The sequence below is a fragment of the Heterocephalus glaber genome, unplaced genomic scaffold, assembly GCF_053883595.1.
Source record: "Heterocephalus glaber isolate CG9 unplaced genomic scaffold, H.glaber_assembly_v1.0 deba00001447, whole genome shotgun sequence".
NCBI classification, from domain to species: domain Eukaryota; kingdom Metazoa; phylum Chordata; class Mammalia; order Rodentia; family Bathyergidae; genus Heterocephalus; species Heterocephalus glaber.
In genome coordinates this window covers 5,337,531-5,364,239 of record NW_028258299.1, presented here as the reverse complement: position 1 = coordinate 5,364,239, position 26,709 = coordinate 5,337,531, and the positions used below count along the sequence as shown (strand labels likewise).

The window sequence follows — 26,709 nt, the reverse complement described above, 5'->3', positions numbered from 1 at the left end:
CAAACTGAGCTAAATAAACCCTTTGCCCTTAATTTTGGGTGTCGGTATTTTGTTTCAGCAATGAGAGAAAAGTAACTAAGACAGTAATTATAATTTCTTTTTCAAAAAAATTAACGTCTCTTGGTGGTCTGGGTGTAACTTAGTGGTAGAGCACTTGCATAGCATGTGCAAGGCCCTGGGTTCGTTTCCCAGCACCAAAAAACAAAATAAAATACCCTCCCATATTAACTTCTATTCTGTTTCTGTGTGTTCCTTCTCTTTCTCCTCCTCCTCCTCCTCATTATTATTATTATTATTATTATTATTATTATTATTATTATTATTTTTCCTGGTACCGGGGATCGAACTCAGGACCTTGCACATTCCAGCCAGGCACATTGCCACTGAGCTAAATCCTGGACCCCTTATTCCTTATTATTTTGTTTTTTGGTACCGGGGATCAAACTTGGGACCTTGCACTTTTGAGGCAGGCGGCGGAACCACTGAGCCAAATCCCCGGCCCCAATTCCTTATTATTATTATTATTATTATTATTATTATTATTATTTGGTACCAGGGATCGAACTCGGGTCCTTGCACTTGCACAGCAGGCGGCGAAACCACTGAGCTAAATACCCGGCCCAGTTCCTTATTATTAATGATTGGACTTTTTGCTTTATTTTTTTGAGACGGGAGCTTACTGTGTTACCCGTTGGTATCAAACTCCTGGGCTCAACCTATCCTCCTGCCTCAGCCTCTTTTGAATGCTGGGACTACAAGCATGCACAATTGTGCCCAGCTTTCATTATGTTTAAAAAATTAAAAAATACATAATGTGTGTATTTGGGTGTGTATATATACATAAATATACATACACACACACACACACACACACACACTCTGTATGTATGTATTTCTCCGTTATTGGGCATTTATTTACTTGGTGCCAGTTCTAATGTACTGAGCTGCATCCCCAATCCTTTAAAAAATTTTTTTGAGATGGGGTCTAAATTGCTAAGTTGCCCAGGTTAGGCAATCCTCCTGCTTCAGCCTCCCACAGTGCTGGGATTACATGCCTAGCTTATTTATCCTCATTATTCTTTTTCTTAATATATCTAGTATTACTACCATAAACTTTTTTGTATATACATATTCTTTCTTTTTGTGGTACTTTTAAGGAGATGCATATGTTTATATAGTATGTCTCATTTAGAAGTGATTGGCCTATAAAACAGCATTTGCTTTCCCCAGATTCCTTTTCTCTTTCCCTTGCTCCCTCATCCTCTCTCCTGGTCTCCCTTTTGTGGAGTGGGGATGGGACCCATGGCCTTGTACATGCTAGTGAGGCAAGTGTTCTACCTCTGAGTTACACCCCTGCCCACTGGTGGCCAACCTATGGCACACGTGCTGCAGCTGCTGTTTGTTGTCATTGAAAGCTCTAAAATGTTCACCATCACTGCCCTAGCCCCTGCCCAGATTTCATTTCGAATAAGGAAGTTTATTCCTCAGTTCTTATTTAGATTAAACAAGTCATAAAATGAGACTTCCCCCAAGAGTGGAAATATGTAGGAGTGGTTCTCTTTTTTTTTTTGTACCTGGGATCGAACTCAGGACCTTGCGCTTGCAAGGCAGGTGGTGGAACCACTGAGCTACATCCCTGGCCTAGTGGTTCTCTTTTTTGTTACCAGAGATCAAACTCAGGACCTTGCGCTTGCAAGGCAGGCACCGGAACCACTGAGCTAAATCCCTGACCCAGTTCTCTTTTTAATAATAGGTTATTCAGGGATGGCTTCTCTGAAGGGTGCCATTGGAGCAGATAAGGAGGTGTGTGGAGATGTGGGAGCAGAGTGTTGCAGACAGAGGGACATCATTGCAGAAGACTAAAGAGCAGGAGCCTGCTAGTGTGGACAGGGGACAGTGGATGGGTGCAGGGAGAATGGGGGAGAGAGACAGACAGACACATTCACAGCAGGGCAGCAAGGCAGGGATTTGTGAGATGACTTATCCTGAGAAATTAAAGTTTTACCACTAGTTAGAGAACAGCTCATAGGAAACTGGTTTTGTATTCAAAGTGCTTTCTTTTTTCCCAGAGCATTTGATAGATTGCTATTCCTTGAAATTCCTGAGCTGAGGAGCAGAACCAGGAGAGGTGAGGACTGGAACTTGGTTGTATGTGAATCCATTTGCTGATGGAACAAGAAAGAGTCTGAAACAGCAGATGTGCAAATTTTCTTCTGTAATGGCCATTTATTTAATATAAAAGGTGAGTCTGAAGAATGTATGTTTGGTTAAGTAGTATGCTGAATTCTGGTGTTTAGTGTGATTGTGTTCAAAGAGACCTGTTTAGAATTAACTGTGAAATATGGTGCAACAATAGTAAGGAATGCAGTGGGTGCCTTTCTGCTGTTATGGTACTCCATTAACAACTTCTGCTGTGCTTGGCTGCCTTTCATTGTTACGCTTTATGGTTTACACTAACATTGTAGATGTAAGTGGCGTCCCTTCTACAACAGTTGCCCAAGGCCTTAGCAACGATGATGGTGTATTTTGAGCAGATACCGGTTTAGTTCACATTAATATCTGCTAGACAGGTTGTAGTGTGCTGTGGTCTCTTCTCTGACTTTGGACAGAGTTTTTATCTAGGTGGAAAAAGGAACCGGGTCGTGTGCTTGAGCTTGTGGGCCTACACTGGCTGAGGGCATGCTTGGTCCTACGGGCTGCCCCTTGTTGTCTTAGCTGCAGCGACACTAAGTCATTCTGGGTACTGCAGAATGTCCTGTAAAAGGTGGTTGGGTGAAGGCACTTTAGGTCATTAAGTTGAGTGGACTGTATTTGTGTGCATGTGTGTGCAAAATTTGGTTTTAGGAAATTTAAATTTATGGTATGTGCTATTTGTGAGATGTAAGTTCATGGTGTTGAGTGTTTTTTATTTGCTTTTTTATAGAGTCAGGGTCTTTTAAGAGAAGAATTTTATTTATTTATTTTAATGGCAGCAAAGTTTTATTAAAGGTAGGAAAAGGCTCTGCAGAGAGAGTTTGGGCCAAGTAAAAGTAGGAAAATAAGTGCCCTGACAATGTGAGGGCAGCCACCCTGCAAGGGAACACAGTGGCCATAGGGCAGAATTTTAGAAGCCCTTTTTTCCTTTGCCACTTAAGGCTTGAGAATGGAGATTTAGAAAGCCTTTGGGTAGTGAATTGCTTTATTAATCAGATGAAAACTGTGGGTTCTCTTTCCAGAAAAATACGTATTCAGTTCAACAAATTTATTCAGCCTGTATTTATTGAATAGTCACTATCTGCCAGGCATAGTTTATAGTGTTATGATATACTAGTGAACAAAATAGAAAAAATCAAAACAAAAAACAGCCCAAAAAGGAAACCTCTGTGGAGGTTATATTCTAGGGAGTCAATAAGCTAAGAAAAAAAATACTGTGTAGTATATTAGAATTTGATCAATACTGTGGAAGAATAGAAGATGTAAAGGCACTTCAAAGTAGGGGGACAATGGTGGTTGTTGCAATTTAAATAAAGACATCAGGATAGGCCTAGATAAGTGAGAAGTGGGAGGATCAGAAGTTTGAGCCCAGCCTGGGCAACTTAGTAAGACTGGGTCTCAGAAAGGCCTGGGGATGGAGCTCAGTGTTAGAGTGCCCCTGGGTTCCGCCACCAGTATCCCAAAAAAGAAGGAAAGGAGCTAGACCTTGTAAAAAGCATGGTATTTGAGCAGTAGATTAAGGCGGTGCAGGAGTTAGTTAGTTGGTGGAGAGGTCTTCAAGTAGCCATAGGGAAGACAACATGATGGGAGCAGAATAAGCAAGGATAAGAGCAGAATATCACCTTCCTAGGGCTGCATAACCATTTACCACAAATTGGGTGGCTTAATACAAAAAATTTGTTATCTCACAGTCTTGAAGGGGAGAAGTCTGAAATCAAGGTGCTGGCAGGGTGATTCCATCTGGAGGATCTGAGGGAGAGTCTGTTCCATGCTTTTCTCCTGGCTATCAGCAACCCTTGGTGTTCTTGGCTTATAGCTGCATCCCTCCAGTCTTCATTTCTGTCTTCACATCTCCTCCTCCTCTTGCATGTCATCTCCCTCTGCCTCACTTCATCAGGACCTCTGTTACTGAATTTAAGGCTCACCCAAAGTCTAGGAGGAGCTCATCTTGAGTTTTTTTTTTAAAAGACAGGCCTCACTATGTATTTCAGGCTGGGTGAACTCACTGTGTGGCCCAGGCTGGCTTTAAAGTCATAGCAGTCCTGCCTCAGGCTCCGAAGTGCTGGGATTACAGGTGTGTGGCCAGCTTCATTCTGAGGTTTTAAAATTACTTACATCTGCAAAGACCATTTTTACAAATTTTTCCAATCACATTTATAGGAATTGGAGATTAAGATTGGACTTGTCTTTTGGGGGACCAGTATTCACCCACCTACATCTGTGTGGCCTCCTAGGATGGATGCAAAATGTAGCATGTACTGGTGAGAGTGTAGGAGGTAAAAGACTGCTGCTGTCCTTGCAAGGACTTTGGCTTAAATGGAAATGGGAAAGCACTGGGGTTTTAGAGTAAAGACATGAGAGGATGTGTTTGGCATTTAGAAAGGTCGCTCACTCCTTTGCTGACCAGAGACAGAGGCAACAGAGTAGAGATGAGATAGTCGGGAGCGGGAGGCTGCCTTGGTGATAAACTCAGCGAGGAAGATGTCGGCTCACACCACGGTTATAGCAGTGAGGGCGATGCCCTCCGGATGCACTTTAAAGGTGCAGTCACAGTATTTTCTGGTAAAGTGCAATGTTGGACAGCTGAAAGAAGAGTCAGGGTTTTAGAACTGAGCTGCCAGAAGTCACAAACGAATATGGGCAGACTGCAGTTAGAGCAGGTTTTGCTGTGAAGATCAAGAGCTTGGCTCTGGACATACTGCATTTAACATTGTATAGATAGCCAAATGGAGATGCTGAGTAGACTTTTTTTTTTTAAAGTTTGTGGTACTGGGGATTGAACCCAGGGTCTTGGGCATGCTAACCAAGCATTCTACCGTAGAGCTACATCCACAGCCCTTTTTAAAATGTTTATTTTCAGGTAAGGTCTTGCTAAGTTGTTGTCTAGGCTAACCTGGAACTTGGGGTTCTCTTGTCTCAACTTCCTGAGTAGCTGGGATTACAGGCATGTACCACCACCCCTGAAATTTTTAATTAAGACAGTGAGAATCTAGAATTCAGGCTGAAACTTGGATGGTAATGTATGATTATGAAATCATGGTGAATATAATTAAAGCTGGGAAATGAGAAGAGATTAGTCATTGCTAGTATAAAGAGATGGTATCCAAGGATGAAGCCCTGGGACATTCAGAAGGGGAACAATCAGCAACAAAACTTGAGATTAGCCAAAAAATGGAGGAAACCAAAGCATCTTTTTTTTCCCCTTGGTACTGGGGATCAAACTCAGGACCTTGCACTTGTGAGGCAGGCGGTGCCACTGATCTGCATCCCCAGCCCTAAGGCATCTTGAAAACCGGGTGAGAAAAATGTATTCAGGTAGGAAGGGGAGATGAAACATGTCAAAGTGGGCTGGGGATTTAGCTCAGTGGTTCCGGTGCCTGCCTCACAAGCACAAGGTCCCAAGTTCGATCCCCAGTACCAAAAGAAAAAGTAAATAAATAAAAAAAAAAGAAACATGTCAAAGCCCTACTACATTGGCTCAGATGAGGACTGATAATTGATGATTGGATTTAGCCATGTGGAGGGCAGAGGTGATCCTGGCAAGATTAACTTCAGTGGAGTATTTGGGTTACCAGCCTTACTGGAGTGGGCCTAAGAGAATGAAAGGACTTGGGAATGAGTATGGAGTACTTTTTTTGGAAGATATTTGCTGTGAAGAAGATTAGAGAATTAAGGTTGGAGCTGGCGGAATTTAATGAAAGCTTCTTATTGTTTTGTTTTTTTAAAGACGAGAACGCTATAGAAGTATCACACCATCTCAAAATTTGTTATAATTTCTTTCAGGTGATTAGTGGGTCCCCAAAGCCCTCTGTGAATCTGCAGTTTACAAGCTCCTGCCCTGTAACTTACTGGTACAGACATGGGGCAGTGGCCCTACTTCCTCCTCTAAGATTTCTCTCTTACACAGCTATTAAGAAGTTTTTTTGTCTAGTAACTAATCAGACCACAAGGAATGAGAATTACTAAGTGTCTGTAATGTCCCTCATAAAGAGTAGGTCTTGGTACAGGTCACTTGCTTTGCATTTTAAAAAATGTACAGTTACTCAGGCACCGTTCTACATGAATTTTACCTCACAATCCTGTGGGATGGGTATTATTGTTCCTAGTTTATAATTGTGAGCAAAAGGACGCACAGAGGGTCTTGGTAACTTGCCCAAAGTCACCCAGCTGGGAAGTTGACAGAGCCAAGTTTTGGAACCAGGTGTGGGATTTCAGTCTCTTCTAACCACTGTAGCGCACTTCCTCTCATGGTTCTTTCATTGTGCGTGTTAGGAAAGTAAAGTGAAGCCTGAGATGTCTTTTTTTCCCCAGTATCTGGGATTGAATCTAGGGCCTTGGCACCAAGCTACCTCCCCAGACCTCCTCCCTCTGCCTTCTTCATTGTTTTTAATTTTGAGACAGTATCTCACCAAGCCATTAACTCAGGCTGGGTTTGAACTTTTTTGGTACCGGGGATTGAACTTGGGTCCTTGCGCTTGCGGAGCGGGCAGTGAAACCACTGAGCTAAATCCCCGGCCCTGGGTTTGAACTTTTGATCCTCCTGCTGCCATGCTCAGCTCTTGAGAGGTCTTTGAGATTTTCATCTGAGAGATTGTGTAAAATCTTTGTAAAAGCATTGTCCTTGTGTATTTGTCTTAGGTGGTACAAAATTAATGTGGTAAGATTATAATAGTTTCTGTTCTAAGGATTTGAGAATAGCTTCTTTTCTTTTTTTTTTGGTACTGGGGATCGAACTTGGGTCCTTGCGCTTGCGCAGCAGGCGGCGAAACTACTGAGCTAAATCCCCAGCCCTCCTTTTCTTCCAGCAAAGAGGTAAGTATCCTGTTGGATTGAGTGGGAGCTGTTGGCTGGCACACAGGTCTCCGTTTTCTGTATCTAGCAGGTGAGGTAACTCCTTCTCTTGTACTTTATTTTCTGGTTTCTTTGACAGCAGTGCTGTCTAACTCTGTTGCACCCTGGGTGGCGTTGCTGTCCTAGATCGGATACTGTTTATCACGGTGCACTTCACAATGTGTGTTTGAGCCCCGCAGGTAGCAGTGGGTGATCCAGAGTTACAGGGGCTGGAAGAGCATGTCAGGGTAGCACATTGGGTTTGCCACTTTGTGTGCTCCTTCTCTCTACTGTGCTGTTGTTTTAGTTTCTGCTTTCTTTTTGCTTTTTAAAAAATTTTGCTGTACAGGCTAATGGGCTTCATTTGGCAATTTGTACATGCACACGACATACTTTGATCACCCCATCCCCTTTGCAGTGCCCCCCGCCCCAGTTCACGAGTGTTTTGGAGGGGATTTCAATGCATATAATGTATTTTGCTTGTGTCCATCACTCCTACTGCCCACCCTCACACCCCCGTCTTTTTGTCTACCTGGCCATGTTCTGTAGTTTCTTCCAAGCATATAATGCCATCAGGACTAGCCAGGGCCAAGAAGAAGGAAAAAACAGTACACAGGAGGGCACTGGAGCCCATAAAGATTGTCATTTACCCTACGGCTCCAGTCAAATTAGCTGCAGAGCTGGCATTGGAACCCAATTTTCTTAATGCATAAGTCAGTTTTTTTTCCAAATGAATAAGCATTTCCATGTAATTATGTAATTTCATCTTGGTTATAAATAATGCATAATGTTTCATAAGCGTTTTCTACTTTCTACTATTGTAAGTAAAACTATGGGTGTTTTTTCAGTCAAGAACTATTTATCAGGCACTAAAAATAAACAAAAGAATCTCTGCCTCATGGAGTTTATATTCTGACAGAGAAGTATCATCTCAATTACAGTTGTTTCCTTAGGATAGAGTATAAGTGAATTCTCATATTACAAATGAAAATGTTTAGTAAGTGCATTTCTAAACATTAAAATCAACTTTCTCTCTCTTAAATTCTGTTTCAGAAGTCTACTACTGTTTTTCTTTTCTTTTCTTTTCTTTTCTTTTCTTTTCTTTTCTTTTCTTTTCTTTTCTTTTCTTTTCTTTTTTCTTTTCTTTGAGGCAGGGTCTCCCTTTGTAGTTCAGGCTGGACCTGAACTCACTAGATAGCCCAGGCTGGCCTCGAACTCTCGGGGATCCTCCTGCCTCAGCCTCCCGAGTGCTGGGATCCCAGGTGTGCGCCACTTCGCCTCGTGTCTTTCTTTGGTGTTTGTTGGCCGTGGTGGCGCACACTTGTAATACCAGTTATTTGGGAGGTTGAAGAGGAGGATTGCAGGTTTGAGCCCAGCTTGGGCAACTTAGTGAGATTTTGTCTCAAAATGAAAATAAAAAGGGGCAGGGGTGTAGCTCAGTGGTAGAGTGCTTGCTTCATGGGAGACCTAGGGTTGAGTTCCCAGGATGGGGCGGTAATAATGTTTGCTCCCTCATACACATGTGCTACCACAAATTAAAATGAGTAGGAACCTCTGACAAAAGTTAAGTATTGTTAATTATTGATAATTTGGGTAATTGCTTTTTTTCACTGTATTGCTAAAAATGTATAAAATATTTATGATTTTTGGTGTGGCTGGGAAAATTTTCTATTTATTGTAAATAACCAATAAAATCTAAATTAAAGTCAGATTTCAAATTGATTGTATTTATGCCTTGGTTTGTAGATTTTCCCCTTCTTTCATTTCTAGGAATTCTCTAGGGAGTTAGTAGCAACCTTAATAAAATGGTGTAACTTAGGGAAGGCATTAGATGTTATTCATCCTACTCTGAGATGGATGCCTAGTTTGAACTTTCATTTTGTTGTGTGTGTTTAGTAACAACAGCAGCAGCAGGAACAACAAATATTCCTTTAAAAAAGTTATGACCGAGTCTCAGATTGAAGGAGGGTTTGATGACTGATTCCTGTTGCTGAGTTCAGCAGACTTTAAGATGGAAGTCTATTCAGAAGGTGCGTAATGAGGGCTGATCCTTTCATTGACTGTCTAATATATCAGAGAAAGTTTACATAATGGCTAATACTTAGTTTTTGCTGTTTGCCTAGTGTGGTGAATATTTTAAAAAGGGTTGACGAAAGAGGAATGATACAGCTGTTGTATTCGCTCATCACTTTTTTTTTTTTTTTTAGTACCTGGGATCGAACTCGGGACCTTGCATTTGCAAGGCTGGCAGTGGAACCACTGAGCTAAATCCCCGGCCCCTCGCTCATTACTTCTAATAGCCCGTTCTTCAAAGTAGATACTATCATTACAGGTTGAGCATCTCTGATCAAAAAATCTGAAATCCAAAATGCTCCAAAATCCTAAATTTTAGAGTGTTGACACGGTACCAGAAGTGAAAAATTCCACAACTGACCTTCAGTGATAGTTTGCAGTCATAGCATAGGCATATTTAAAATATTAAATTCAGGCTATGTGTATGTTTATGAAGCATAAATGAATTTTATACTTAATTTTGGGGACCCTAGATACTCCATTACATATACAAACATTGGGCCGGGGATTTAGCTCAGTGGTTCCACTGCTTCGCAAGTGCAAGCTCCTGAGTTCGATCCCCGGTACCAAAAAACCCCCACAAAAAACATATACAAACATTACAAAATCCTAAAAAGTTGGAAATCTGAAACACTTTTGGCCCCAAGCTATTTGGGTCAGGGATACCTAATCTGTACTGATTTCCAGGCGAGGAAATGGAGGTTTGGAGAGGTAGTTAAGTCACTAAAGCTTTTTGTATCATACTGCTTATCTTTGTTTCAAAGTATGACACTGTGAGCCAGGGTGGTGCTGCACAACTGCAATCCCAGCACCCTGGGAGACAGTGCAGGAGGATTGCAATTTGAACCCAGCCTGGGCAATTTAGTGACTTAGCGAGACTCTGTCTCAAAATTAAAAATAGAAAAAGAGGAGCCTGGCATGCTAGCACACACCTGTAATCCTAACACTAGGGAGGCTGAGGTAGGAGGAGGATAGCTTCAAGTTCGAGGTCAGCCTGAGCTACATAGTGAGACCCTGTTTCCAAAAAACAAAAACAAACAAAAACTAAAAATAAAAACAGAAAAGGTATAGTGATGTCGCTCAGTGTGAAAGCCTGGGTTCAATTCCCAGTACTATGGAAAAAAAAAGACCTGTCTGAAAGTACTATTTTTAAAGTTTTATGTAAAAAATGAAATGTTTATTCTCTTTTGTTTTCCCATTTTATTGCAGTTTTCCTTCATATGAAGGTCTAAAAATTAAATGTGTTGGGCTTTTCTTTCACATCTAGTTCTGTTATTAAATTTTAATTGTTTGAAACATAAAAGCTTTGGTGACACATTATAATATTTTTTTTTTTATAAGAGCAAAGAGAAAATCTGTGTTTCTTAGATAAGCCAGTACTTTATAGAAGTTGAAACAGCCGTGTAACTTACTGTTTGAAGTGGGTTTCAGTGTAAATGTTAGCAGATAAAATATTGATAACTTTCTTGCTGGACCTAGAATCCCTTCAAAGACTGAAGTCCTTATTGGCTTCACTTAAAATAAGGAGTTCTCATTTTTGACTTTGATGTTATTTTAACATTCAGTAGCAGAGAAAGTATTTAAAAGGAAGCTCAAATACTGATGGCTTTTAGAGGGAGGAAGAAGGAAAAATTACTTCTAAAACACAATCAGTTGTACATTGCATACTTAAAATAGGATGAGATGAGATTTTTTTTTTTTTGGGCAAGAAAGTACCTGGTAACTTCAGATGAATGAAAAAGTTAGAAAGTCACTGAAGTGCCATTTAAAGTGACATCGATTTAGGGAATTTATATAGGTAGTGGTTTGTGAAAATAGAAGGAATGTATTATTTTACAGATGATAAACAGGCTATTAATTTAGGGATTATTACACTTAGTGTGAAAGCTGTACCGATTTGGTGTTTACTTGATTGTGTTGAAATTAAGTATAGTACAAGCAGTGTTTTCAGCTTGTCCTTCTCAGTGGAGGACAAGGTTGGCTTTGTGTTGAGAGTCAGTGTGGCGAGCGATGGGGCCAAGACAGACTCAAGGCAGGAATGCAGCTCCGTGGTGGAGGACCCCGGAAATAAGAGCACCCACAGACTCAGAAGCAAGACTGCCTGGGTTTAAGGCTCAGTGCTGCCATAAAATGGTTTATATAAATGGGGAAGATGCTTCACTTCCGTGAGCCTCAGTTTTCTCAGGTATATCATGGGGATAATACTCGACCAGATAGTTGGAGAGTTAGAGTTGATACATGCAAAGCTTGAGTGGTGATAAATCAGCCATTCCAGTGTTTATCAAATACCTATCTGTATGTTTAATATTAGATGCTGGAAAATACAGATATGGGAATATATATAAGGAATTGAGAAAAAATGATATTATGAGGGAGATATGGGAGTTAGGGTTTATATATAATGTGCTAGAATGATAAACTTGAGGTGAAGCAGGGGCGAGAGTTGCACTGCTCACTAAATACACGCCGGCGAGCAAGAGGCTCTGTGGTTGTCTTCTTGAGAGTGAACGAGGAGGCCTGGCTCTCTCCTGCACGACAGAGCAACAATCCTGCTTTGATTCATTTTAAAAAAGCCATGGAATTGAATCAGGTTGGATATAGACTGTAAATAGTTTACAAAAAATGAAGGGAGAAATAAGAAATTTCTACAGGCAATGGATGTTAGCCGGAGAAAGTGGAAATGAGATCTGGAGCACATTGACGGAGGAGAAGAGAGGAGAGGAAGTGGGGTGTGGTGGTGCATGCTGGCCTGGGCATCTGAAGGCCAGGCTGGTTACTGAGCAGACCTGGTCTCTGTGAGGCCTAGGAGAACACACCTCCCATGCTCCGGGTCGCTGGGGCAGACGGTTTGGGAGATGGGCATTCAGGAGATGTTGCTGTCGCCCTGCATTATGGCTGGGCCTGGTTCAGAAGGAAGACTGTGACCAGACAGGAAAGACGTCAGTAAATGAGGGCGAATGGTCACTGGAATTTACTTACTCAGATTTTGTGGCAGTACTTCTGTGTAATTTTCTTGTGCCACTGACTTAGAATATCGTTGCTACCGAGTGTAAATACTGCATTGTAACTTGCTTTAAATGTAACTCTTAAATTTTTCCTTACCATACAAAATGGTGGTATGTAGTCATTGTAGAAAAGTCAGGGGAGGGCCGGGGATTTAGTTCAGTGGTTTGGCCACCTGCTGCGCAAGCGCAAGGACCTGAGTTCAATCCGCGGTACCAAAAAGAAAAGTCAGGGGAAAAAAAAAGCCGAGTGTGGTGGTGCACTCCTCTAATCACAGTACTTGGGAGACTGAGGCAGGAGGATCATTGTGAGTTTGAGGCCAGCCTGAACTACACAGTGAAACCCTGTCTTAAAAAAAAGAAAAGAAAGAAAATAGGCCGAAATGAAGAAACTCAAAAGCATCCATAGTTAACTAATGTTAGCTATTTGTGCTGTACTCTTCCAGGTGTTTTTCTGTATAGGTGGTATAAATATGTTTCAAAAATGGTATCATGGGCCAGGGATTTAGCTCAGTGGTTCCAGCGCCTGCTTTGCAAGCGCAAGGACCTGAGTTCCATCTCTGGTACTAAAAACACAAAACAAAACAAAACAAAAATGGTATCACTATTGTGATACATTCTAAAATTACTCCATGTCTTTTAGTGTCAGATACATGTTCAGAATGATTTTTAATAGCATAGTGTTGTATGAATTTGCTGCAGTTTACTGAGTGTCGAATATTTTTGAGGATTTCTCGTGTTTTTGTTTGCTTCCCCATGTGTGTTGTGTCTTGGCTGTGGTTTACAGCGGCTGCACTGAGAGTAGACAGTTGTGAGTGAAGGGTCACTTCGTCCTTGACCTGACTGACTCATTGTTTACAGACGCCTCGCTCAGTACAGTGGTTATGGCCAGGAACACCATGTTTTATTTGTCACATGAATTACCAAGGTTTTGGGGTGTTCCTGCAGGGGAAGGGCAGACACTGCTCATGTTAATCTGGATGTTCTGTTGTTTCTTGGACCTGAAGATTGATATTGAAGGTGCTGATGGTTAACAGTTTGGGACTGATTTTGCCTTGTTTACAGCAAGATACTCTCATTTCCCTTTCTTCAGTGGAGGATAAATAATCACTGACTTTCCCCCTTTTAGTTAAACACTAAACCAAATGGACTATTACAGTATTAGGAGAGTCTTGACAATGGTGTAAATTAAATTGGCTTGCATTTTATTGTGTGATGTCCCTGGGAACTGTACATGTGTTTTGGAGAATACTTTGAAAATATTTACGTAGAAAATGAGCTCGTGGTATGAACACATTGGAATAACAAATTTATCGCCCTTAAAATAAATCTCAGTGTCTACATGATCCAAGGACTCACAAAAGCTGATTCTAAAGATAGGATTGGACTAGAAGATTGACTTACTGGTGCTTTTACATATCTTCTTCAAAGCATTTTCTGTAACGAGGTTTTCATTAATTTGTTGACTTGTTCATTATTTGCACACAACTTGCCTCCCCATACTAGAAAGGCAGCCACAGTCTGGCTTCTTGCTGTTTCCCCAGTGACCAGTGCAGAAAACTGTGAGATGACTGAATGGATTGTATCCATTCTCAGTCCATTCAGTTACTAACGAGTTGATTATTAGGTCAGCAATTTTCTAGATGCTGTGAGTATCTAGAGGGTTTATCTGAGCAGAGGGTTTATCTGAGCTGCTCTGTTGGTGTAGAAAGATAGATAGGCTGGGATCCCGCATTTCTCCTCAATAGGATTCTTCCCTCTAAGTCACCTCTCTCAACAGCTGTATTATATACTATTATTAATTTGAGGTGGGGTCATGCTGTGTTGTCCAGCTTGGTCCTCAAACTCACGTGCTCACATGATCCTTCTGTCTCAGTCTCTTGAGTAGCTGAGGGAGGCAGTGGGCATGCATCACCATGCCTGGCTGTTTTTCTCAGTCCTGACTCTGAAATTGTAGTTCCTGTTCTGGTGCTGCTTTGGTGTATCTGAGACAGCATTGCAATAGAAATAGAAGGTAAGCCTTAAGAATGAGCCACATATGTGAAATTTCAGATTCTAGTAGCCACATTGAAAAAAATGGGTGAAATTAATTTCAACAATATATTTTATTTTGGGCTTTGGATATAAAGCATTGGCGTACCACGTTTGAGGCCCTGGGTTGGTTTACCCAGGATGACCCCTCATTCTATATTTTATTTAACATAATGTCTAAACTACTATCTCAACATGTAAATAATGTAAAATTAGTGATGACTCTTTTGCTTTTTACTTTTTTCACGCTAAATATTTGAAATCCATTCTGGATTTTACATTTACAGTATTTCTCAGTTTGGATTAGCACATTTGAGATGCTCGGCAGCCACACGTGGATGATGCTTACTTTAGTTTGGCCGTGGCAGAGCTAACAACTCATGAAAACAAAACTGGAGCCAAAATGCAAATAATATAAATGGGGAAAGATACCCATTTTGTAGTCTTTCTGAGAATAGATTTAGTTTTCTTTGCTTTTGGCCGTGTGCTGTACTGGGGATTGAATCCAGGGCCTTGTGTGTGTGAGCAAGCTCTCAACTACTGAGCTATGTTCGAACTAGTGTTTACATTTTATTTTGAGACAAGGTCTCACTGAGTTGTTGAGGTGGTCTTGAACTTGGGATCATGCTCTTTCAGCCTCCCAAGCAGTGGGATCACAGGTATGCATAACCATGCCTGGCTTTGTAGAGAAGGTTATTTAGCACAGTTAGGTTCATGTGAGCAGAGTGAGGTTTTACTGCAGACTGGAATCTATAGATTGAACAGTCAGGTGCATTCGTCTGTTTTCCATTACTTTAGCCAAACACCTGAGGTTGGGGAACTTGAAACGTAGCTTACAGTTTGGATGCTGATAGTCCAACTTGGCACGATGTTTGCTCTTTGTGAGTGTCCCATTGTCTGGCACTGGCAGCTGGTGACATAGTGAGTGCACCCGGGGAGGGAGAGATCCACAGCAGGACCAGAAGCTGAGAACAGGGAGGGACAGGCCTGGCAGCCTCCCTCCGAGTGAGCCCCCTCTTCAAGATCCCACTATCGCTGTTGTTGCTGTGCTGGGGACCAGGCTTCTGAAACAGCAATTTGTGGAGGGCAGATTCCAGCCATATCCGAATCCAGGAACCCCGAAGCTCAGTCACATCCAGCTCCTACATTTAATCTTTTTTTTTTTTTAGTTGAAAGAAGTAGTGAAAATCTAGTTTTGTGTATATATATATATATATATATATATATATATATAGTCCCAGGGGTTGAACCTAGGGGTGCTTTATCATGGAGCTATACCCCCCAGCTCTTTTTATTTTCATTTTGGTACCAGGGATCGAACTTGGGTCCTTGTGCTTGCGCAGCAGGTGGCGAAACCACTCTTTTTATTTTCATTTTGAGACAGGGTTTCACTTAGTTACCCAGGATAGGCTTGAATTTGGGATCCTCCTGCCTCAGCCTCCTTAATACCTGAGATTGCCAGACATACTACACCTATCAAATCTTGATTTTGTTTTTGGTTTCTTGAGACAGGTCTCGAACTGTAGTTCATTCTGGTCTTTAACTCACTATGTAGCCCAGGCTGACTTCAAACTCATGTGATCATCCTATCTCAGCCTCCCGAGTCCTGGGATTATAAGTGTGCCCCACCACGCCTGGCTACATTTGTTAAATATTAATGGTGAATACATATATCATTCTCTAAAACTTGATTAAAGATATAATCAAGTTTAAAGATATAAAAACTTTAAAGATATAAAAACTTGATTCATAAAAGTAAAACTTGATTATTTGATATGTCACAGATTCTGGAAAGATGCTGTGGCTTTATTTATATATATATATATATTTTTTTTTTTTTGGTACCGGGGATTAAACTTAGGACCTTGTGCTTGTGAGGCAAGTGGTGGAACCACTGAGCTAAATCCCCAGCCCTGTATTTTTTTTTGGTACTGGGCATCGAACTCCAGTCCTTGCTCTTGCGCAGCAGGCGGCGACACCACTGAGCTAAATCCCCGGCCCTCGAACTCTGTATTTAAAAAAAAAAATTTTTTTTTTGGTACTGGGGATCGAACTTGGAACCTTGTGCTTGGGAGGCAGGTGGCGGCACCACTGAACTAGATCCCCAGCCCCTGTGGTTGTATTTGTATACAGTGATGTTTACCTCCAGTTAGTAGTAAGTTGTGGAAAAATGGCAACTTATTTTCAGCATCTGCTTTTTCTGTATGAGACTTGATGTGAATGACATGTCATCTGGGTATGATTTAATATGATTCCAGTGCTTATTATGACAGCATTTCAGAGAACGGAATATTCCTTAAACATCTCTATTTAGACAGATGTGTGAATTGTAGATCTTTCAATTGAGATGTCAAATAGTAACTTTTTTGTAGTTTAAAAATACCTTGAAACCCTTGAGTAATTCAGTCAATAAATTCCTCTTTTTTTTTTTTTTTTTTGTACCGGGGATCGAACTCGGATCCTTCTGCTTGCAAGGCAGGCGGCGGAACCACTGAGCTAAATCCCCGGCCCCTAGATTCCTCTTTTTAAAAAATTATTTGAAACTGTATTAAAGGTGCCTTTCAGATGTTCATTTATTTAGGGGAAATAAGTTTTTCTTAGGTGAATTTCCTTTTCTTAGAAACATTGATTTTCCTTGTTAAATTCCTCAAGGTCAAAGTAAAGTTTTTATTAAAACAATATATATGTAAGATATATATATGTAATATTACTCCTTTCCTTGATAAGATTCTCAAGTTTACTTTGTAAAATTTGGCACTGAGCTGCATCCCCAGCCCTTTTAATTTTTTTTTTTGGTACCAGGGATTGAACTCAGGACCTTGTACCTGCAAGGCAGGCACGGTGCCACTGAGCTAAATCCCTGGCCAAGCCCTTTTAAATTTCATTTGTTTAAGCCAGGCATGGTGATGCATGCCTGTAATCCCAGCACTTGGGAGGCTGAGGCAGAAGGATTGCCACAAGTTTGAGGCCATCCTGGGTTACATAGTGAGTTCAAGACCAGCCTAGATGAGAGCAAGACCTTGTCTCAAAAAACAAACAATTATTTATTTTTATAAAGTATTATATTTATATTATATAATACTATATATTATAAAATTTATTTAGCAAGATAGTATCTTGCTAAGTTGCCTAGGCTTTGAACTTTTGCTTCTCCTGCCTCAGCCTCCCAGTGTGCTGGGATTACAGGCATGTACCACACTATTCCCTGCTCGTTATAGAATGTGTATAGGTAACAACAATTTGCAGTTTGGTGTGTTTTCTTCCAGTCTCTTATTCCAGTGACATATGTTACAAAATCGAGATTGTTTCACAAAATTAGGAAGTATGTATTGTACATGGATGTATGTGAACACACATGTATGTGCATGCATATCTTTATATCTTTTTGTTAAGATATAAAGATATATAAAGATATATGATATAAATATATATATCTTTTTGTTTTATATCTTTTTGTTAAGTAACATAAACAATTTCTTACATTATTAAAATCTTTAAAAACCTTATTTTCAAAGTATTCCTTTAGCAGGGGATGGTAGTGGATTTTGGGAAGCTGAAGCAGGAAGATTGCAAGGTGGAGCCCAGCCTAGGCAATTTAGTGACTTAATGAGACCGTTTTTGAATAAATGAATGAATGAATGAAAGAAAGGCTGGAGTGCAGAGGCCCTAGGTCCAGTCTCCAGTGTCACAAGTAAAGGGCAGGCAGGGGTGCTGGGGGTATAGCTCAGAAGCACGACGCTTGCCTAGTGTGCAGAAGGCTGTGGGTGCAATCCCCTGTTCTACAAAAACCAAACAAGTGAAAAGATTATGTTCTTCATCTGTGAAAACAATTCAGAATCCAGGATTTTAAGGCTGTCTCCCTCCCTCTCTTTTCCCTTGCCTTTTCCTCCCTCTTTTTCTCTTTGTCTTTCTGCCTTTTTTTTTTGGTACCGGGGATCGAACTTGGTCCTTGCGCTTGCGCAGCAGGCGGTGAAACCACTGAGCTAAATCTCTGGCCGCTTTCTGCCTTTCTCATGTACCTCAGCCTCTCCAGAGCTGATAATGCAGGTGTGTACACATGTATAACCCACACCTGGCCAAGGTGGTTATTTGAGGTAGACAGCCTGCCCATCACTTTGTGCCTGATGTTCTTTCATGGGTTAGTGAATCTTGGGAAGGCCCATGGATTGCATTTTCGAGTGCAGCACAGCAGTCCCTCCTCCTTAGTGAGGGTCTGGTTCTTGCCCTGCCACACCAGACTCCACGCGTGCTCAGGGCCTGTGGGGTGCTGTTTTGCAGTCTGTGGACGTCCTCTCACGTACTTTCAGTTGTGTCTGCATTTCTTACATACCTGATGTAATGTAAATGCTACACAAATGGTTGTTATGCTCTATTGTTTATAGAAAATGATGAGAAAATCATACTTGTTTAGTACAGTTTTTTCCCAAATATTTTCTTCTTGTGATTTGTTGAATTTACAGATGTGAAACCAACATATGTAGAGGCCAACTATATTTTAAGTAAATCTTCCATATGTTGTTGTTTTTGTTTTTTTTCCTTGAAATGCCGTCTTTTTTTTTGGTACTGGGGATCGAACTTGGTCCTTGTGCTTGCACAGCAGGTGGTGAACCACCGAGCTAAACCCCCTGCCCGAAATGCCGTTTTTCTTAAAAATAAAATATGGGCCGGGGATTTAGCTCAGTGGTTCCACTGCCTGCCTGGCAAGCGCAAGGTCCCAAGTTTGATCCCTGGTACATACATACATACATACATACATAAATAAAAAAAACAATGACAAGTTTTTCCTCCAGGGTAATAGCATCCTTAAATGTATCAAATCATTTGTACAGATTAACAGCACCCTTAGGTTTAAGATTTAAAAAGTAAGTTTTTAGGTTTAACCTTTTCTTACAATGTAAATGGCTTAGGAAGAATTCTTTCCTCATTTGGCAGTTGTGGCTTGGGTGTCTCCTTGTGTCTACCAGGGGCACACAACTGTAACGGGTCATTGAACTTTGGTAAAGTGTCAAGATGGTGGCTATTTTAGGCTTTGTGATCTTTATCATAGCTACTCAAGTCTACCCTTATATTCTGAAGGATGGTGCTTTTACAACAAAGAGATAAAATGTGTTTCCATAAAACTTTATTTTTTATTCACTTATTTATTTATTTTTTGGTACCAGGGACTGAACTTGGGACCTTGTGCTTGTCAGGCGGGCAGTGGAACCACTGAGCTAAATCCCTGGCGCTCAATAAAACTTATGTAAAAAAAAACTTATTGCAGTCTAGATTTGACCTGTGAACAGTTTGGTGACTCCTCACATTTAGCAGCTGTACAATAAAACAGTTTTCCACTAAAGTTGATAAGCTCCTTCTCATAAGTATACTGAACTCTTTTGGAACTTGGAGTCTGAAGTGGGCTTCTTTTGACTGCCTAGTCTACTCCCACATTTTGAGGCTTTAGAGCTTTTAAATTATGAGAATTGAACCAAAGGTTCTTCATAGCCAAGGATCAGTGTTAGACGTACTTATAAATGAGAGAATGAGTAAATTCACATCGCAGATGGTTCCTGACTTAAGGTTCAGCTAGCTTATGATTTTTTGGCTTTATAGTGGTGTGTGTGAAAGTGGTGTGCATTAATTAGAAACTGCACATGGTTTTGTGAGTTTTGATCTTTTCCCAGGCTAGCAGTATATAATCCCATGCTCTTTTTGGGACTGGACTGGACAAAGGAGCATCAAGCCAAGGCTCTCACCAGCCATGCGACCCTGAAGGGAAAAAACCGATAGATACAGTGCTCTACAGTGCACTGTTGTAAGCTTTCCTGCTTGATAGGTTAGGTGTAATGTTAGGTGCTTTTTTCAGCTTGTGAGCTTTTTGTTTTTGTTTTTGGGAATTGACCCTAGCATTGCTTTTTCATTGAGTTATATCTCTAGCCGTAAAACTTTTTGAGACAGACTCTTGCTAAGTTGGCCAGGCTAGTCTTTTTTTTTTTTTTTTTTGAGACAGGATCTTACTATGCAGTTCAAGGTGGCTTGAACCCACTGTGGAACCCAGGGTGGCCTTGAACTCTCAGCAACCCTCCTGCTTCAGCCTCCCAAGTGCTGGATTTAAGGTGTGCACCCCCACACCCACGCCTGGCCAGGCTAGTCTTGAACATGTGATCCTCCTGCCTCAGGGCCCCTTCCATTCAGTAGTTGGGATTGCACATGTGGACCACTGGACACAGCCACAGTAGGGTTAGGGGGCACCGCCCCTCTGAAAGCTGAGGTGCATCTCTGTTGGTTTAACTTCGGTGTTACTTAGGACTCTTGGGATAATACTGCTGTACTTTTCCACTTCTGATTCTACTGTTTTATCCCACATAGTAGGCAGTAGCCTCATGTGACTATTTAAATTATTAAAATGAAATAAAATTTAAAATTAAGTTCGGTCTCATCAGCCCCATTTAAGTGCTCAAGAAGCACTTAAATGGGGCTGGACAGTGGGTATAAAGTTGGACAGTGCGTATAAAGAATATTTCCATCTTTGCCAAAAGATCTATTGAACAACATATCTAGATCCTGATGTAATTAATAATTAGAGAAAAAAAGGACATGGAAATGATGTTAAGATATAATGACTAAATGACACTTTTGGAAGGTATTAGGGTTTACATTTCTTTTCTGCAAAGAATTTTTTGTCATTAGAATTAGAGTACAGGAGAGCTGGGCATGGTGGCGCAGGGCTGTAACTCCAGTGTTCATGAGGCTGAAGCAGGAGGATTGCTGTGAGTTCTAGGCCAGCTTGGACTGAATAATGAGACCCAGTCTCAAAAAACGTGTAGAATATCCTTCATTAAGTCAAGTTTTTGTCCTAGTTATTTCTGTCTTTAAGTTATGGCTGAAAACCAAATTTTAGAAATATATTGTGTTTTATACTTAAGAGTGACCAAATACATTTAACATTATTTGGAAGAAAATTGCCATGCTGGTAAGTAATTGTAAAGAAAAGGTGTCATGGGCCGGGGGATTTAGCTCAGTGTTTCTGCCACCTGCTGCACAAGCGCAAAGACCAGAGTTCGATCCCTGGTACCAAAAAAAAAGAGAGAGAGAGAAAAAAATAGGTGTCATGCAGCTAGCTCATAGATGCTTCTGTGAAGCTGTGGTCTAGCCCTGTACCCTGCAGATGATGCCAGGAGGCCCTTACTTACCTCCTCGTCCCACATCTAGTCCCTCATCACTGTTAGATCTGTGCATTACTCCTGATCTACTTTCTCTGGCCACTCATGCTTCCCTTCCACTTGTTTTTTTGTTTGTTGGTTGGTTTTTTGGGTGTTACTGGGGATTGAACTCAGGGCTTTGCACTAAGCTCCGTTCCTGGCCCTTCATTTTACTTTTATTTTGAGACAGGGTCTCTCTGAGTCACTGAGTTGCCCGCCCAGGCTGGGCCTGAACGTGCCATCCTCCTGCCTTGGTTTCCCAGAGAGCCTGGATTACAGGGGCATACCACCACACCTGCCTCCCTTCCACTCTTCATTGGAGACTTCACTTCTGTTGTACAGAGAAAATAGATCCCATCAATTCAGAACTTCTCAATTTCCAATTATTATTTTTTTTTGGTACGGGGGATCGAACTCAGGTCCTTGTGCTTGTGAGGTAGGTGGTGGAACCACTGAGCTAAATCCCTGGCCCTCTTAATTTCCAATTATTAATGCTACATGTCATCGATACCCAGGTATATATCAATTATTGCTGTATACATTTAATAGTTTATTAAAGTTAAAAATTAAAATCCCAGGCCGGGGATTTAGCTCAGTGGTTCCCGCGCCTGCCTCGAAAGCACAAGGTCCCAAGTTCAATCTCCGGTACCAAAAAAAAAAAAAAAGTAAAATCCCAGTTTTCTTTTGACCTTGTTTGATTTATAAATTTTATTACTTTATTAAACTAGTGTATTTTATGTTAAGATAAAAGAAAAATAAGTATAGGTTTTGATACATGTTTATTAATTCAAATTGAATGGATTTAAATTTCTTTAAATATCTGAGGTCAGTTATAATTTGATCATTGAATTGCATTTACAGATTGAGTAAGCTGGACGTGTTAGTGCACACCTGTAATCCCAGCACTCCGGGAGACTGAGGAGGGTGGCAAGTTTGAGCCTAGTCTAGGCAGTCTAGCTAATAAATTAGTGAGACTTTCTCAAGAAAGAGGACTGGGGGCGTAGCTCATGGTGAAGGCTCTGGGTTTCATTCCCAGCAACACATATACACACTTACCTTTTTCTGTTTTTATTGTTACGTTTTATTATTATTATTATTATTTTTTATTTTTATTTTTATTTTTATATATATTTTTGGTACCGGGGATTGAACTCAGACTTTTTCTGTTTTTAAAAAAGTAAATAAATATCTGACTAGGAAATCTTATGGCCTCTTAATAAAAACTAAATATTTTTCATAAAACTTATATAACTTCTATAAATACAATTAAAATTTAAAATACAGTAAGTTTCTATTTTCCTCCCATTGAAAACATGGTGTTTCATGCCCCCCCACCGTCTTCTCCCCTCTTTCTGGTACTGGGGATTGAGCTACATCCTCAGCCCTCTTTAAATTCTTTTACCTTTTGAGACAGGGTCTCACAGGCCCAAGTTGATGGGGATCAGTGACTATGGAAACTGTCACCCAGAACAGATCTTTCCTTCTTAGGAGTTGATTGTCTCAGGTACTTTACACAGCCCAGGAAAGCTGACTGACACAGTGTGGAGAGAATTTCCTTCAGGGAGCCTTCCCCACGTTTCCGCTGTTAGCACCCAGCTCACCGCACTGTGATTGCTCCTGTACAATTCCCTCCTCCCCAGACAGTAGGCAGTCAGCAGTCACACGTGGTTGGCTACATGAATACATAATAAGCATAGCCTTAAAAAAAATTAACTTAAAAAAATTCAGTCTTGGAAGTTTGATAGAACTCAGGGGTAGTAGTTCCTGATTCTGTGCATCCCATGTTCCCTCTCATGTTTTCCAGATGGGGCTAAGAGTAGCATCCTGTAGAGAGCCATCCACACAGCGCTCTGCCGAGAGCACTTTTCCTAGCACAGCCACGCCTACCCTGTGGGGCCAGGGCTGTCTGAGCTAGGGTAGACAGGATAGGAAGAAGGAAAGACCAGGACTGGAACCGCACAGCTGATGAGAAGCAGCCTCCTGGGATTGGTACCCTGCAGCCGGTGGCAGGGTGCTTTTGACTTTGAGTTAGTTTTTGCTTGAGAATAAGTATACCCAGTCAACTAGTGCCTTTAGTTCTTCAGTTATAGACCAGGCACTGGTTTATGATACTGCACGGGCTGGTGGTGCACACCTGTAATCCTGAGAGGAAGATCGTTGCAAGTTTCAGTTCAAGGCAGGTCTGCGGCGCTACCTAGTGAGTCAGTCTCAAAAACCTCAAAATAAATAAATATAATACTGCATGGAAAATCGGATTATGGGATAGATTTTTTTCCCTTTTACTTTTCAAGAAGGACCTCTTACTGTTGACCTGAGAAGTGGATTGCACCCTGTGCTATTACAGAGTTGTACAGGGCAGTTAACACAATCTGGATTTGTTTCTGTGATTTGTGACTTTACTGAGGTAAATATTACTGTTGTTTAGGATGTGTAGAAATAGTTCTCTGTTTTCCTTTATGTCTTCTGAACCTGCTGTCATTTTCAGATAGGATATTTCATGGAGTCTTATGTTTTGTACCTTACTGGGCCCTGTCTTCCCTGGCTCTTTTGTGTTTACTTTTTGTTGATTGAATGACTGTGCTAATAATGGTTTAGTTTTTCTTCTTTGCTCAAAGCTGTAAGTTTACTTTGGAAGGCAAAATTTTAATTTTCCACGTGTCCAACTCATTCACACATTTTGAAATCCTAGTTTCATTTGTTAGTCTTGGTTTCTCCCTAACCCTTGTCATGGGATTGGCAGGGGGCAGGAGCTGATCTCATGGCAGAGATAACAAAGCTTGGAAAAGTAGTTCTGGGGAAGCAAGGAGACTGTAGTCATCTTGTATCTTGTCACGCATTATCTGAAGAAAGCCCTCCTGAAGCTTCAGAAGTACCAGAGTTGGCCAGGCATTGTGGCATGAGCTTGAGGAAGGAGACAGAAGCAAGAGAATTGCTTGATTCCAGGAGTTTGCAGCCAGCCTGGGGAGCACAGTGAGACCATGTCTGCTACAGAACGCAACACAACAAAAAAGCTACTGACACCGAAGCCCCATGAATGATAGTTGTTGGCCTCCATAGACAGTAGGAGTAGATGCTAGTTTCTGTCTTCAAATAAGCATCTTTTTCTGGCTATTTCCGGAATCAATTAAAGCTTTTAAAGAATTAGTTTTAGTGGCCATGGTGTCAGATGGCTATAATCCTAGCAGTCTGGGGTCTGAGGAGGAAGATCACAAACTTGAGGCTAGCCGGGGCAATTTAGAGAGACCCTGTCTCACAATGAAATATTTTAAAAAGGCTCTCTCTCTCTCTCTATATATAGCTCAGTGTGAAGGCCTTAGGTTCAGTCCCAAGTACTGGTGGAGGGGGGGTTGGTTCTATGGAAGTGATGATTAGTCTTTAAAATTAAGTAAATGTACACTAGTCTTTGTGTTAAAAAACTTGTGTTAGATCTAGAAAATGGATTTGTTTTTTATCCATTTATCAGATTTGCTAGAGTAGCTAGTGTATGGAGTGTGTTCGCACTGGAGTCTGGGGGAGACTCGCAGTAATCAGATACTGACCCTGTGCCTAAGGAGCTTGTCTTCCAGGAGGAATGTGATAGTTGTTCCTCAGTGTAGGTACTCCTGAGATGAGGCTGAAACTGACTGGTCAGTGACAAATGAGGTACCACTGACGCACCTTAGAGTCAGAGGAGGAAGGAATGACTTCTTTAGGGGAAGGAAGGATTTGACCTAAGTCTCAAATGGTTGGTTGGTGGGCAGTAAGCTTGTTTTGAAGTCTTTCCAGTAAAAGGAGTGGTATAGCAGACTTTTGTTTTAGGAAAGCTGTTTATAAAATGTGATCAAAGGTAAAGACTGAGGAGTGGGTGAAGTGTAAGGGGACACTTACCTATTAAAGTCACAAGGGAAATTAAGACGTGTGGCAGATGTGAGAGATACTGTAGAGGTAAACTCTGTTGGAGCTGACCATCACTGGAGCAAGGCACCCCTTATGTAATTGGGATTATGGCAGTGTTATTAAAGAACTTGGAACACAAGGGGAGACGCTGCTTTTAGAAAGATGGTAATAAATACTTTTCACCAAGCTGAGTGATTTTGTCATTAGATGGAAATATTTAAGTAGATCTGGGAAGAAGTCAAGGTGGATGACAGAGGTGGACAGCAGGAATGAAATCGCCAAAGAATTTTGTGTCAGATGTTTTACTGAGAATGTCACATTGTGAAGCTTGAAAATCCTGTTTTTTGGACAGAAGTACTTTGGAAAGTGTTGTGTAAAGAATTTAGACTCCTTCTTTGAGTATTCATTTATTTTTTGGGGGGTCTCACCCTGTAGTTCATGCTGGCCTTGGATTTATATCTAGCCAAGGCTGGCCTTGAGTTTGCAGCGATCCTCTTGCCTCCCCTCCTGGGAGCTGGGATTGCAGGCGGGTGCCGTTACACTTAGCCTCGAGTTTTTATTTTTTCTTTGGAGTTCTTTAGGTTTGAGTGATTACGAGTAGGAGTGTAGGAGCAGAAAGATTGGGATTGAATCTGCTTGCTTGTGGTGTCCTTAGAGTGATGTGGCTCATTTTCCCATCTGTAAAATGGGACGATAACACCTGCCTTATAGAGTTGTTTGTGGATCAGTGAGATGATATGTGAAGTCTGGTGCTTGTAACATAATCAGTACTGTATAAGTAGTAGCACTACTGCTTTTATTTTTTACATCTAAATTTGTAAAAAAAGAATCCATTTCTTTTGTTTTCACTCAGCATGACTGACACCAGGTAGACTTTCATTAACTTATTTTACTTAGTACTAAGAGAGACTATAAAAATAATTACTGCAAATACAAAAACCCCATAGAAATAAACGTAGGACATTAAAAGCCTATATGAGGGCTGGGATGTAGCTCAGCTGCCGTGCCTGCCTGACAAGAGCAAGGTGGGGGGAGCCTAAACAGGTTTGGTTACCTGTTCCTGGGGCCTGCTGCCTGCCTTCCCCATGACCCCCGGCCCTTGACCGCAGGGCTTTGAGGTTGGATTGGAAGTTTAGCCTCTTCCCAGATTCTTGTTAACAAAGCTTCTGTGCTGGCCCAGGATCCTTTCTCTTCATTCAGCTTGCATTTTGTTTGGCATCTCATCCAAACTTTCTTCTCCGGACTGTGATAGCTGGTTATAAATGATTATAAATAGTACAAGAATTAAGAGGCAGTTTATCCCTCACATTTGAGTTTTGTAGTGTTTTTCTTTATGTATTGTTGCTCTTATTGGTTTGTTTGAGAAGTGGTCTCGCTGTTGTTGCTCAGCATGGTTTTGAACCCCTCTGTGTCCCAGTACTGAGACTGCAGGCGTGTGCCACAGTGCCTCCTTGATGCTATCATCAAAATAGCAAAGTAACTTAGTTATGGGAGTAAAATTGGACCCCAACTCTCTGAATCTG

General features: G+C 41.1%; 1 protein-coding gene across 6 annotated transcripts in view; it reads left to right on the top strand.

Moving 5' to 3' along the window:
- The window catches only part of Rere (arginine-glutamic acid dipeptide repeats), a 385,951-nt gene that overhangs the window by 27,365 nt on the left and 331,877 nt on the right, over window positions 1-26,709 (top strand). The window contains exon 2 of one of the 6 annotated variants that reach the window (XM_087214424.1): window positions 2,070-2,242. The exons of the other annotated variants lie outside the window; for them this stretch is intronic. The gene's annotated coding sequence lies outside the window, so the exon portion shown is untranslated. The remainder of the gene's footprint in view (window positions 1-2,069; window positions 2,243-26,709) is intronic. 6 annotated transcript variants of the gene reach the window in all.